This window comes from Erpetoichthys calabaricus, chromosome 5 (assembly GCF_900747795.2).
Source record: "Erpetoichthys calabaricus chromosome 5, fErpCal1.3, whole genome shotgun sequence".
In the NCBI taxonomy this organism is placed as follows: domain Eukaryota; kingdom Metazoa; phylum Chordata; class Cladistia; order Polypteriformes; family Polypteridae; genus Erpetoichthys; species Erpetoichthys calabaricus.
The window spans coordinates 44,998-57,500 of NC_041398.2; the positions used below are offsets into that span (position 1 = coordinate 44,998).

At 49.5% G+C, this 12,503-nt stretch overlaps 23 non-coding genes across 23 annotated transcripts; all 23 read right to left on the reverse strand.

Moving 5' to 3' along the window:
- Nucleotides 1-141: 141 nt before the first annotated feature.
- trnav-aac (transfer RNA valine (anticodon AAC)) lies at nucleotides 142-214 on the reverse strand. Its single transcript has one exon. It is a non-coding gene; the product is annotated as a tRNA-Val (tRNA).
- Nucleotides 215-795: 581 nt separating this feature from the next.
- trnav-cac (transfer RNA valine (anticodon CAC)) lies at nucleotides 796-868 on the reverse strand. The gene has a single exon. It is a non-coding gene; the product is annotated as a tRNA-Val (tRNA).
- A 254-nt stretch (nucleotides 869-1,122) lies between these two features.
- trnav-cac (transfer RNA valine (anticodon CAC)) lies at nucleotides 1,123-1,195 on the reverse strand. Its single transcript has one exon. It is a non-coding gene; the product is annotated as a tRNA-Val (tRNA).
- A 305-nt stretch (nucleotides 1,196-1,500) lies between these two features.
- On the reverse strand, nucleotides 1,501-1,573 carry trnav-cac (transfer RNA valine (anticodon CAC)). The gene has a single exon. It is a non-coding gene; the product is annotated as a tRNA-Val (tRNA).
- Nucleotides 1,574-1,802: 229 nt separating this feature from the next.
- On the reverse strand, nucleotides 1,803-1,875 carry trnav-uac (transfer RNA valine (anticodon UAC)). Its single transcript has one exon. It is a non-coding gene; the product is annotated as a tRNA-Val (tRNA).
- Nucleotides 1,876-2,129: 254 nt separating this feature from the next.
- Nucleotides 2,130-2,202, reverse strand: trnav-aac (transfer RNA valine (anticodon AAC)). The gene has a single exon. It is a non-coding gene; the product is annotated as a tRNA-Val (tRNA).
- A 254-nt stretch (nucleotides 2,203-2,456) lies between these two features.
- Nucleotides 2,457-2,529, reverse strand: trnav-aac (transfer RNA valine (anticodon AAC)). Its single transcript has one exon. It is a non-coding gene; the product is annotated as a tRNA-Val (tRNA).
- Nucleotides 2,530-2,783: 254 nt separating this feature from the next.
- trnav-cac (transfer RNA valine (anticodon CAC)) lies at nucleotides 2,784-2,856 on the reverse strand. Its single transcript has one exon. It is a non-coding gene; the product is annotated as a tRNA-Val (tRNA).
- A 304-nt stretch (nucleotides 2,857-3,160) lies between these two features.
- Nucleotides 3,161-3,234, reverse strand: trnav-cac (transfer RNA valine (anticodon CAC)). Its single transcript has one exon. It is a non-coding gene; the product is annotated as a tRNA-Val (tRNA).
- Nucleotides 3,235-4,155: 921 nt separating this feature from the next.
- On the reverse strand, nucleotides 4,156-4,228 carry trnav-cac (transfer RNA valine (anticodon CAC)). Its single transcript has one exon. It is a non-coding gene; the product is annotated as a tRNA-Val (tRNA).
- Nucleotides 4,229-4,773: 545 nt separating this feature from the next.
- On the reverse strand, nucleotides 4,774-4,846 carry trnav-aac (transfer RNA valine (anticodon AAC)). Its single transcript has one exon. It is a non-coding gene; the product is annotated as a tRNA-Val (tRNA).
- Nucleotides 4,847-5,768: 922 nt separating this feature from the next.
- Nucleotides 5,769-5,841, reverse strand: trnav-uac (transfer RNA valine (anticodon UAC)). Its single transcript has one exon. It is a non-coding gene; the product is annotated as a tRNA-Val (tRNA).
- Nucleotides 5,842-6,421: 580 nt separating this feature from the next.
- On the reverse strand, nucleotides 6,422-6,494 carry trnav-aac (transfer RNA valine (anticodon AAC)). The gene has a single exon. It is a non-coding gene; the product is annotated as a tRNA-Val (tRNA).
- A 254-nt stretch (nucleotides 6,495-6,748) lies between these two features.
- On the reverse strand, nucleotides 6,749-6,821 carry trnav-aac (transfer RNA valine (anticodon AAC)). The gene has a single exon. It is a non-coding gene; the product is annotated as a tRNA-Val (tRNA).
- A 254-nt stretch (nucleotides 6,822-7,075) lies between these two features.
- Nucleotides 7,076-7,148, reverse strand: trnav-aac (transfer RNA valine (anticodon AAC)). Its single transcript has one exon. It is a non-coding gene; the product is annotated as a tRNA-Val (tRNA).
- Nucleotides 7,149-7,401: 253 nt separating this feature from the next.
- trnav-cac (transfer RNA valine (anticodon CAC)) lies at nucleotides 7,402-7,474 on the reverse strand. The gene has a single exon. It is a non-coding gene; the product is annotated as a tRNA-Val (tRNA).
- A 544-nt stretch (nucleotides 7,475-8,018) lies between these two features.
- trnav-aac (transfer RNA valine (anticodon AAC)) lies at nucleotides 8,019-8,091 on the reverse strand. Its single transcript has one exon. It is a non-coding gene; the product is annotated as a tRNA-Val (tRNA).
- Nucleotides 8,092-9,013: 922 nt separating this feature from the next.
- trnav-uac (transfer RNA valine (anticodon UAC)) lies at nucleotides 9,014-9,086 on the reverse strand. The gene has a single exon. It is a non-coding gene; the product is annotated as a tRNA-Val (tRNA).
- Nucleotides 9,087-9,666: 580 nt separating this feature from the next.
- On the reverse strand, nucleotides 9,667-9,739 carry trnav-cac (transfer RNA valine (anticodon CAC)). The gene has a single exon. It is a non-coding gene; the product is annotated as a tRNA-Val (tRNA).
- Nucleotides 9,740-10,043: 304 nt separating this feature from the next.
- On the reverse strand, nucleotides 10,044-10,116 carry trnav-cac (transfer RNA valine (anticodon CAC)). Its single transcript has one exon. It is a non-coding gene; the product is annotated as a tRNA-Val (tRNA).
- Nucleotides 10,117-10,977: 861 nt separating this feature from the next.
- Nucleotides 10,978-11,050, reverse strand: trnaf-aaa (transfer RNA phenylalanine (anticodon AAA)). Its single transcript has one exon. It is a non-coding gene; the product is annotated as a tRNA-Phe (tRNA).
- A 254-nt stretch (nucleotides 11,051-11,304) lies between these two features.
- trnav-cac (transfer RNA valine (anticodon CAC)) lies at nucleotides 11,305-11,377 on the reverse strand. Its single transcript has one exon. It is a non-coding gene; the product is annotated as a tRNA-Val (tRNA).
- A 923-nt stretch (nucleotides 11,378-12,300) lies between these two features.
- On the reverse strand, nucleotides 12,301-12,373 carry trnav-aac (transfer RNA valine (anticodon AAC)). The gene has a single exon. It is a non-coding gene; the product is annotated as a tRNA-Val (tRNA).
- Nucleotides 12,374-12,503: the final 130 nt, after the last annotated feature.

Here is a 12,503-nt window from a genome sequence, read left to right on the forward strand (position 1 = left end):
ACAACGTCCCCGCTGGAACGAAACGCTTACTCTTCCACTGATGGAGACCTGAGGAGTAGTGTGGGGCCATTGACGTCTCAAACACTGAGGGAGATCTCTGAGGTATAGGTGACCGAAAAAACAAAAGTGGACCAGTATGACTGTTTCCACCCGGTTTCGAACCGGGGACCTTTCGCGTGTTAGGCGAATGTGATAACCACTACACTATGGAAACCGCGGTGCTCTCCATTTTTTCCAGGATCACTGGTGAATCGCATTCTAGTGGGGCTGTACACGGTGCAGCACCGCAAGCTTTTCCTTTAAATCCATGGCGACGGTTTATTGGAGACAACGTCCCCGCTGGAACGAAACGCTTACTCTTCCACTTATGGAGACCTGAGGAGTAGTGTGGGGCCATTGACGTCTCAAACACTGAGGGAGATCTCCGAGGTATAGGTGGCCGAAAACACAAAACTGGACCAGTGTGACTGTTTCCGCACGGTTTCGAACCGGGGACCTTTCGCGAGTTAGGCGAACGTGATAACCACTACACTATGGAAACTGCGCTGCTCTCTACGCTTTCCAGGATCACTGCTGAATCGGATTCTGGTGGGGCTGTCCTCGGTGCAGCACCGCAAGCTTTTCCTTTAAATCCCTGGCGACGGTTTATTGGAGACAACGTCCCCGCTGGAACGAAACGCTTACTCTTCCACTGATGGAGACCAGAGGAGTAGTGTGGGGCCATTGATGTCTCAAACTATGAGGGGGATCTGTGAGGTATAGGAGGCCGAAAAAACAAAACTGACCAACTTAGACTGTTTCCACCCAGTTTCGAACCGGGGTCCTTTCGCGTGTGAGGCGAACGTGATAACCACTACACTATGGAAAATGCGCTATTTTCTATGGTTTCCAGGATCACTGGTGAATTGGATTCTGGTGGGGACGTACTCGGTGCAGCGCCAAAAGCTTTTCCAGTAAATCCCTGGCGATGGTTTATTGGAGACAACGTCCCCGCTGGAATGAAACGCTTACTCTTCCACTGATGGAGACCTGACGAGTAGTGTGGGGCCATTGACGTCTCAAACTCTGAGGGGGATCTCCGAGGTATAGGAGGCCGAAAAAGCAAAACTGTCCCAGTTAGACTGTTTACACCCGGTTTTGAACCGGGGACCTTTCGCGTGTGAGGCGAACGTGATAACCACTACACTATGGAAACCTGAGTCTGCTGTGTCTTCCTTGGCCTGGGTGGAGAACGGTCTAGCGTACAAAGCCTGGTCTTCTCGAGTAAACAAGACAATTGAGATGAATGGAAAGATTACAAAGGCAGAAACTATTTAATCTCCGAAATAATGAATAGGGATAGATACGGGGAAAGGAGATCCATGCTACTCTTATCGAATACAGTGGGTGGCGGATAGACGTACGTGCGCTCTAGTGCTGTTCAAACCAAGGTTGCGAACTGTTAACCTTCAGCACCTTAGAACGGTTTCCTGTCCGTTTCAAGAAAAACGCTCACTGTACTGTTTCCACCCGGTGTCGAAACGGGGACCTTTCGCGTGTGAGGCGAACGTGATAACCACTACACTATGGAAACCAAGACTGTGCACATTCTCTTCCGCCTTCCTGCTGGGTTGAGCAGTTGCTCCAAGTGGAGACTTAAAATGGACTTTCCAACTACCACACTGGTTTGGCAGACAAATTTCATACCTTTATGTAAACCCTCTCTTGTCCCCAAAAGGGTTGGCCTTAAGTGTCTTGACGTAGGGTGCACACAGAAGGGCCACATTCTCCTAACCGTTACACTTGGAAGGTTAAGGTCAGCATGTTTCCACGCGGTTTCTAACCGGGGACCTTTCGCGTGTAAGGCGAACGTGATAACCACTACACTATGGAAACCGCGCTGTTTTCTATGGTTTCCAGGATCACTGGTGAATCGGATTCTGCTGGGGACATACTCGGTGCAGCGCCAAAAGCTTTTCCTGTAAATCCCTGGCGACGGTTTATTGGAGACAACGTCCCCGCTGGAACGAAACGCTTACTCTTCCACTGATGGAGACCTGAGGAGTAGTGTGGGGCCATTGACGTCTCAAACACTGAGAGAGATCTCTGAGGTATAGGTGACCGAAAAAACAAAAGTGGACCAGTATGACTGTTTCCACCCGGTTTCGAACCGGGGACCTTTCGCGTGTTTGGCGAATGTGATAACCACTACACTATGGAAACTGCGCAGCTCTCTATGCTTTCCAGGATCACTGGTGAATCGGATTCTGGTGGGGACGTACTCGGTGCAGCACCGCAAGCTTTTCCTTTAAATCCCTGGCGACGGTTTATTGGAGACAACGTCTCCACTGGAACGAAACGCTTACTCTTCCACTGATGGAGACCTGAGGAGTAGTGTGGGGCCATTGACGTCTCAAACACTGAGGGAGATCTCTGAGGTATAGGTGACCGAAAAAACAAAAGTGGACCAGTATGACTGTTTCCACCCGGTTTCGAACCGGGGACCTTTCGCGTGTTTGGCGAATGTGATAACCACTACACTATGGAAACTGCGGTGCTCTCCATGCTTTCCAGGATCACTGGTGAATCGCATTCTGGTGGGGCCGTACTCGGGGCAGCACCGCAAGCTTTTCCTTTAAATCCCTGGCGACGGTTTATTGGAGACAACGTCCCAGCTGGAACGAAACGCTTACTCTTCCACTGATGGAGACCTGAGGAGTAGTGTGGGGCCATTGACGTCTCAAACTATGAGGGGGATCTGTAAGGTATAGGAGGCCGAAAAAACAAAACTGACCAACTTAGACTGTTTCCACCCAGTTTCGAACCGGGGACCTTTCGCGTGTGAGGCGAACGTGATAACCACTACACTATGGAAACCTGAGTCTGCTGTGTCTTCCTTGGCCTGGGTGGAGAACGGCCTAGAGTTGAAAGCCTGGTCTTCTTGAGTAAACAAGACAATTGAGATGAATGGAAAGATTACAAAGGCAGAAACTAGATAATCTCCGAAATAATGAATAGGGATAGATACGGGGAAAAGAGATCCATGCTACTCTTACCGAATATGGTGGGTGGCGGATAGACGTACGTGCGCTCTAGTGCTGTTCAAACCAAGGTGCGAACTGTTAACCTTCAGCACCTTAGAACGGTTTCCTGTCCGTTTCAAGAAAAACGCTCACTGTACTGTTTCCACCCGGTGTCGAACCGGGGACCTTTCGCGTGTGAGGCGAACGTGATAACCACTACACTATGGAAAACAAGACTGTGCAAATCTTCTTCCGCCTTCCTCCTGGGTTGAGCACTTGCTCCAAGTGGAGACTTAAAATGGACTTTCCAACTACCACACTGGTTTGGTAGACAAATTTCATACCTTTCTGTAAACCCTGTCTTATCCCCAAAAGGTTTGGCCTTAAGTCTCTTGACGAAGGGTGCACACACAAGGGCCACATTCTCCTAACCGTTCCACTTGGAAGGTTAAGGTCAGCATGTTTCCACCCGGGGACCTTTCGCGTGTAAGGCGAACGTGATAACCACTACACTATGGAAACCGCGCTATTTTCTATGGTTTCCAGGATCACTGGTGAATCGGATTCTGGTGGGGACGTACTCGGTGCAGCGCCAAAAGCTTCTCCTGTAAATCCCTGGCGATGGTTTATTGGAGACAACGTCCCCGCTGGAATGAAACGCTTACTCTTCCACTGATGGAGACCTGACGAGTAGTGTGGGGCCATTGACGTCTCAAACACTGAGGGAGATCTCCGAGGTATAGGTGGCCGAAAACACAAAACTGGACCAGTGTGACTGTTTCCGCACGGTTTCGAACCGGGGACCTTTCGCGAGTTAGGCGAACGTGAAAACCACTACACTATGGAAACTTGAGTCTGCTGTGTCTTCCTTGGCCTGGGTGGAGAACGGCCTAGCATTGAAAGCCTGGTCTTCTTGAGTAAACAAGACAACTGAGATGATTGGAAAGATTACAAAGGCAGAAACTATTTAATCTCCGAAATAATGAATAGGGATAGATACGGGGAAAGGAGATCCATGCTACTCTTACCGAATATGGTGGGTGGCGGATAGACGTACGTGCGCTCTAGTGCTGTTCAAACCAAGGTGCGAACTGTTAACCTTCAGCACCTTAGAACGGTTTCCTGTCCGTTTCAAGAAAAATGCTCACTGTACTGTTTCCACCCGGTGTCAAACCGGGGACCTTTCGCGTGTGAGGCGAACGTGATAATCACTACACTATGGAAACCAGGACTGTGCACATTCTCTTCCGTCTTCCTGCTGGGTTGAGCACTTGCTCCAAGTGGAGACTTAAAATGGACTTTCCAACTACCACACTGGTTTGGCAGACAAATTTCATACCTTTATGTAAACCCAGTCTTCTCCCAAAAAGGTATCGCCTTAAGTCTCTTGACGTAGGGTGCACACAGAAGGACCACATTCTTCTAACCGTTCCACTTGGAAGGTTAAGGTCAGCATGTTTCCACCCGGGGACCTGTCGCGTGTAAGGCGAACGTGATAACCACTACACTATGGAAACCGCACTATTTTCTATGGTTTCCAGGATCACTGGTGAATCGGATTCTGGTGGGGACGTACTCGGTGCAGCGCCAAAAGCTTTTCCTGTAAATCCCTGGCGATGGTTTATTGGAGACAACGTCCCCGCTGGAATGAAACGCTTACTCTTCCACTGATGGAGACCTGACGAGTAGTGTGGGGCCATTGACGTCTCAAACACTGAGGGAGATCTCTGAGGTATAGGTGACCGAAAAAACAAAACTGGACCAGTATGACTGTTTCCACCCGGTTTCGAACCGGGGACCTTTCGCGTGTTAGGCGAATGTGATAACCACTACACTATGGAAACTGCGCTGCTCTCTATGCTTTCCAGGATCACTGGTGAATCGCATTTTGGTGGGGCTATCCTCGGTGCAGCACCGCAAGCTTTTCCTTTAAATCCCTGGCGACGGTTTATTGGAGACAATGTCCCTGCTGGAACGAAACGCTTACTCTTCCACTGATGGAGACCTGAGGAGTAGTGTGGGGCCATTGATGTCTCAAACTATGAGGGGGATCTGTGAGGTATAGGAGGCCGAAAAAACAAAACCGTCCCACTTAGACTGTTTCCACCCGGTTTCCTCTCGCGTGTGAGGCGAACGTGATAACCACTACACTTTGGAAACCTGAGTCTGCTGTGTTTTCCTTGGTCTGGGTGGAGAACGGCCTAGCGTGCAAAGCCTGGTCTTCTCAAGTAAACAAGACAATTGAGATGAATGGAAAGATTACAAAGGCAGAAACTAGTTAATCTCCGAAATAATGAATAGGGAAAGATACGGGGAAAGGAGATCCATGCTACTCTTACCGAATATGGTGGGTGGCGGATAGACGTACGTGCGCTCTAGTGCTGTTCAAACCAAGGTGCGAACTGTTAACCTTCGGCACCTTAGAACGGTTTCCTGTCCGTTTCAAGAAAAACGCTCACTGTACTGTTTCCACCCGTTGTCGAACCGGGGACCTTTCGCGTGTGAGGCGAACGTGATAACCAATACACTGTGGAAACCAAAACTGTGCACACTCTCTTCCGCCTTCCTGCTGGGTTGAGCACTTGCTCCAAGTGGAGACTTAAAATGGACTTTCCAACTACCACACTGGTTTGGGAGACAAATTTCATACCTTTATGTAAACCCTCTCTTCTCCCCAAAAGGGTTGGCCTTAAGTCTCTTGACGTAGGGTGCACACAGAAGGGCCACATTCTCCTAACCGTTCCACTTGGAAGGTTAAGGTCAGCATGTTTCCACCCGGTTTCGAACCGGGGACCTTTCGAATGTAAGGCGAACGTTATAACCACTACACTATGGAAACCGCGCTATTGTCTATGTTTCCAGGATCACTGGTGAATCGGATTCTGGTGGGGACGTACTCGGGGAAGCACCACAAGCGTTTCCTGAAAATCCGTGGCGACGGTTTATTGGAGACAACGTTCCCGCTGGAACGAAACGCTTACTCTTCCACTGATGGAGACTTGAGGAGTAGTGTGGGGCCATTGACGTCTGAAACACTGATGGAGATCTCTGGGGTATAGGTGACCGAAAAAACAAAACTGGACCATTATGACTGTTTACACCCGGTTTCTAACCGGGGACCTTTCGCGTGTTAGGCGAATATGATAACCACTACACTATGGAAACTGCGCTGCTCTCTATGCTTTCCAAGATCCCTGGTGAATCGGATTCTGGTGGGGACGTTCTCGGTGCAGCACCGCAAGCTTTTCCTTTAAATCCCTGGCGACGGTTTATTGGAGACAACGTCCCCGCTGGAACGAAACGCTTACTCTTCCACTGATGGAGACCTGAGGAGTAGTGTGGGGCCATTGACGTCTCAAACACTGAGGGAGATCTCTGGGTTATAGGTGACCGAAAAAACAAAACTGGACCAGTATGACTGTTTACACCCGGTTTCGAACCGGGGACCTTTCGCGTGTTAGGCGAATGTGATAACCACTACACTATGGAAACTGCGCTGCTCTCTATGCTTTCCAAGATCCCTGGTGAATCGGATTCTGGGGGGGACGTTCTCGGTGCAGCACCGCAAGCTTTTCCTTTAAATCCCTGGCGACGGTTTATTGGAGATAAGGTCCCCGCTGGAAAGAAACGCTTACTCTTCCACTGATGGAGACCTGAGGAGTAGTGTGGGGCCATTGACGTCTCAAACACTGAGGGAGATCTCTGAGGTATAGGGGACCGAAAAAACAAAACTGGACCAGTATGACTGTTTCCACACGGTATCGAACCAGGGACCTTTCGCGTGTAAGGCGAACGTGATAACCACTACACTATGGAAACCACGCTATTTTCTATGGTTTCCAGGATCACTGGTGAATCGGATTCTGGTGGGGACGTACTCGGTGCAGCGCCACAAGCTTTTCCTGTAAATCCCTGGCGACGGTTTATTGGAGACAACGTCCCCGCTGGAACGAAACGCTTACTCTTCCAGTGATGGAGACCTGAGGAGTAGTGTGGGGCCATTGACGTCTCAAACACGGAGGGAGATCTCTGAGGTATAGGTGACCGAAAAAACAAAAGAGGACCAGTATGACTGTTTCCACCCGGTTTCGAACCGGGGACCTTTCGCGTGTTAGGCGAATGTGATAATCACTACACTATGGAAACCACGGTGCTCTCCATGCTTTCCAGGATCACTGGTGAATCGCATTCTGGTGGGGACGTACACGGTGCAGCACCGCAAGCTTTTCCTTTAAATTCATGGCGACGGTTTATTGGAGACAACGTCCCCGCTGGAACGAAACGCTTACTCTCCACTGATGGAGACCTGAGGAGTAGTGTCGGGCCATTGATGTCTCAAACTATGAGGGGGATCTGTGAGGTATAGGAGGCCGAAAAAACAAAACTGACCAACTTAGACTGTTTCCACCCAGTTTCGAACCGGGGACCTTTCGCGTGTGAGGCGAACGTGATAACCACTACACTATGGAAACCAAGACTGTGCAAATTTTCTTCCGCCTTCCTCCTGTTTGAGCACTTGCTCCAAGTGGAGACTTAAAACGGACTTTCCAACTACCACACTTGTTTGGCAGACAAATTTCATACCTTTATGTAAACCCTCTCTTCTCCCCAAAAGGGTTGGCCTTAAGTGTCTTGACGTAGGGTGCACACAGAAGGGCCACATTCTCCTAACCGTTACACTTGGAAGGTTAAGGTCAGCATGTTTCCACCCGGGGACCTTTCGCGTGTAAGGCGAACGTGATAACCACTACACTATGGAAACCGCGGTATTTTCTATGGTTTCCAGGATCACTGGTGAAACGGATTCTGGTGGGGACGTACTCGGTGCAGCGCCACAAGCTTTTCCTGTAAATCCCTGGAGACGGTTTATTGGAGACAACGTCCCCGCTGGAACGAAACGCTTACTCTTCCACTGATGGAGACCTGAGGAGTACTGTGGGGCCATTGACGTCTCAAACACTGAGGGAGATCTCTGAGGTATAGGTGACCGAAAAAACAAAACTGGACCAGTATGACTGTTTCCACCCGGTTTCGAACCGGGGACCTTTCGCGTGTTAGGCGAATGTGATAACCACTACACTATGGAAACTGCACTGCTCTCTATGCTTTCCAGGATCACTGGTGAATCGCATTTTGGTGGGGCTATCCTCGGTGCAGCACCGCAAGCTTTTCCTTTAAATCCCTGGCGATGGTTTATTGGAGACAATGTCCCTGCTGGAACGAAACGCTTACTCTTCCACTGATGGAGACCTGAGGAGTAGTGTGGGGCCATTGATGTCTCAAACTATGAGGGGGATCTGTGAGGTATAGGAGGCCGAAAAAACAAAACCGTCCCACTTAGACTGTTTCCACCCGGTTTCCTCTCGCGTGTGAGGCGAACGTGATAACCACTACACTTTGGAAACCTGAGTCTGCTGTGTTTTCCTTGGTCTGGGTGGAGAACGGCCTAGCGTGCAAAGCCTGGTCTTCTCAAGTAAACAAGACAATTGAGATGAATGGAAAGATTACAAAGGCAGAAACTAGTTAATCTCCGAAATAATGAATAGGGAAAGATACGGGGAAAGGAGATCCATGCTACTCTTACCGAATATGGTGGGTGGCGGATAGACGTACGTGCGCTCTAGTGCTGTTCAATCCAAGGTGCGAACTGTTAACCTTCGGCACCTTAGAACGGTTTCCTGTCCGTTTCAAGAAAAACGCTCACTGTACTATTTCCACCCGGTGTCGAACCGGGGACCTTTCGCGTGTGAGGCGAACGTGATAACCAATACACTGTGGAAACCAAAACTGTGCACACTCTCTTCCGCCTTCCTGCTGGGTTGAGCACTTGCTCCAAGTGGAGACTTAAAATGGACTTTCCAACTACCACACTGGTTTGGGAGACAAATTTCATACCTTTATGTAAACCCTCTCTTCTCCCCAAAAGGGTTGGCCTTAAGTCTCTTGACGTAGGGTGCACACAGAAGGGCCACATTCTCCTAACCGTTCCACTTGGAAGGTTAAGGTCAGCATGTTTCCACCCGGTTTCGAACCGGGGACCTTTCGAGTGTAAGGCGAACGTTATAACCACTACACTATGGAAACCGCACTATTGTCTATGTTTCCAGGATCACTGGTGAATCGGATTCTGGTGGGGACGTACTCGGGGAAGCACCACAAGCGTTTCCTGTAAATCCGTGGCGACGGTTTATTGGAGACAACGTTCCCGCTGGAACGAAACGCTTACTCTTCCACTGATGGAGACTTGAGGAGTAGTGTGGGGCCATTGACGTCTGAAACACTGATGGAGATCTCTGGGGTATAGGTGACCGAAAAAACAAAACTGGACCATTATGACTGTTTACACCCGGTTTCTAACCGGGGACCTTTCGCGTGTTAGGCGAATATGATAACCACTACACTATGGAAACTGCGCTGCTCTCTATGCTTTCCAAGATCCCTGGTGAATCGGATTCTGGTGGGGACGTTCTCGGTGCAGCACCGCAAGCTTTTCCTTTAAATCCCTGGCGACGGTTTATTGGAGACAACGTCCCCACTGGAACGAAACGCTTACTCTTCCACTGATGGAGACCTGAGGAGTAGTGTGGGGCCATTGACGTCTCAAACACTGAGGGAGATCTCTGAGGTATAGGGGACCGAAAAAACAAAACTGGACCAGTATGACTGTTTCCACCCAGTTTCGAACCGGGGACCTATCGCGTGTGAGGCGAACGTGATAACCACTACACTATGGAAACCTGAGTCTGCTGTGTCTTCCTTGGCCTGGGTGGAGAACGGCCTAGCGTTGAAAGCCTGGTCTTCTTGAGTAAACAAGACAATTGAGATGAATGGAAAGATTACAAAGGCAGAAACTAGTTAATCTCTGAAATAATGAATAGGGATAGATACGGGGAAAGGAGATCCATGCTACTCTTACCGAATATGGTGGGTGGCGGATAGACGTACGTACGCTCTAGTGCTGTTCAAACCAAGGTGCGAACTGTTAACCTTCAGCACCTTAGAACGGTTTCCTGTCCGTTTCAAGAAAAACGCTCACTGTACTGTTTCCACCCGGTGTCAAACCGGGGACCTTTCGCGTGTGAGGCGAACGTGATAACCACTACACTATGGAAACCAAGACTGTGCAAATTTTCTTCCGCCTTCCTCCTGGGTTGAGCACTTGCTCCAAGTGGAGACTTAAAATGGACTTTCCAACTACCACACTGGTTTGGCAGACAAATTTCATACCTTTATGTAAACCCTGTCTTCTCCCCAAAAGGTTTGGCCTTAAGTCTCTTGACGTAGGGTGCACACAGAAGGGCCACATTCTCCTAACCGTTCCACTTGGAAGGTTAAGGTCAGCATGTTTCCACCCGGGGACCTTTCGCGTGTAAGGCGAACGTGATAACCACTACACTATGGAAACCGCGCTATTTTCTATGGTTTCCAGGATCACTGGTGAATCGGATTCTGGTGGGGACGTACTCGGTGCAGCGCCAAAAGCATTTCCTGTAAATCCCTGGCGATGGTTTATTGGAGACAACGTCCCCGCTGGAATGAAACGCTTACTCTTCCACTGATGGAGACCTGACGAGTAGTGTTGGGCCATTGACGTCTCAAACACTGAGGGAGATCTCTGAGGTATAGGTGACCGAAAAAACAAAAGTGAACCAGTATGACTGTTTCCTCCCGGGGACCTTTCGCGTGTTAGGCGAATGTGATAACCACTACACTATGGAAACTGCGGTGCTCTCCATGCTTTCCAGGATCACTGGTGAATCGCATTCTGGTGGGGCCGTACTCGGTGCAGCACCGCAAGCTTTTCCTTTAAATCCATGGCGACGGTTTATTGGAGACAACGTCCCAGCTGGAACGAAACGCTTACTATTCCACTGATGGAGACCTGAGGAGTAGTGTGGGGCCATTGACGTCTCAAACACTGAGGGAGATCTCCGAGGTATTGGTGGCCGAACACACAAAACTGGACCAGTGTGACTGTTTCCACCCGGTTTCGAACGGGGGACTTTTCGCGTTTTAGGCGAATGTGATAACCACTACACTATGGAAACTGCGCTGCTCTCTATGCTTTCCAGGATCACTGGTGAATCGGATTCTGGTGGGGACGTACTCGGTGCAGCACCGCAAGCTTTTCCTTTAAATCCCTGTCGACGGTTTATTGGAGACAACGTCCCCGCTGGAACGAAAAGCTTACTCTTCCACTGATGGAGACCTGAGGAGTAGTGTGGGGCCATTGATGTCTCAAACTATGAGGGGGATCTGTGAGGTATAGGAGGCCGAAAAAACAAAACTGACCAACTTAGACTGTTTCCACCCAGTTTCGAAACGGGGACCTTTCGCGTGTGAGGCGAACGTGATAACCACTACACTATGGAAACCTGAGTCTGCTGTGTCTTCCTTGGCCTGGGTGGAGAACGGCCTAGCGTTGAAAGCCTGGTCTTCTTGAGTAAACAAGACAATTGAGATGAATGGAAATATTACAAAGGCAGAAACTAGTTAATCTCCGAAATAATGAATAGGGATAGAAACGGGGAAAGGACATCCATGCTACTCTTACCGAATATGGTGGGTGGCGGATAGACGTACGTGCGCTCTAGTGCTGTTCAAACCAAGGTGCGAACTGTTAACCTTCAGCACCTTAGAACGGTTTCCTGTCCGTTTCAAGAAAAACGCTCACTGTACTCTTTACACCCGGTGTCGAACCGGGGACCTTACGCGTGTGAGGCCAACGTAATAACCACTACACTATGGAAACCAAGACTGGGCAAATTTTCTACCGCCTTCCTCCTGGGTTGAGCACTTGCTCCAAGTGGAGACTTAAAATGGACTTTCCAACTACCACACTGGTTTGGCAGACAAATTTCATACCTTTATGTAAACCCTGTCTTCTCCCCAAAAGGTTTGGCCTTAAGTCTCTTGACGAAGGGTGCACACAGAATGGCCACATTCTCCTAACCGTTCCACTTGGAAGGTTAAGGTCAGCATGTTTCCACCCGGGGACCTTTCGCGTGTAAGGCGAACGTGATAACCACTACACTATGGAAACCGCGCTATTTTCTTTGGTTTCCAGGATCACAGGTGAATCGGATTCTGGTGGTTGACGTACTCGGTGCTGCGCCACAAGCATTTCCTGTAAATCCCTGGCGATGGTTTATTGGAGACAACGTCCCCGCTGGAACGAAACGCTTACTCTTCCACTGATGGAGACCTGAGGAGTAGTGTGGGGTCATTGACGTCTCAAACTGTGAGGGGGATCTCTGAGGTATAGGAGGCTGAAAAAACAAAACTGTCCCACTTAGACTGTTTCCACCCGGTTTCGAACCGGGGACCTTTCGCGTGTTAGGCGAATGTGATAACCACTACACTATGGAAACCGCGCTGCTGTCTATGCTTTCCAGGATCACTTGTGAATCGGATTCTGGTGGGGACGTACTCGGTGCAGCACCGCAAGCTTTTCCTTTAAATCCCTGGCGACGGTTTATTGGAGACAACGTCCCCGATGAA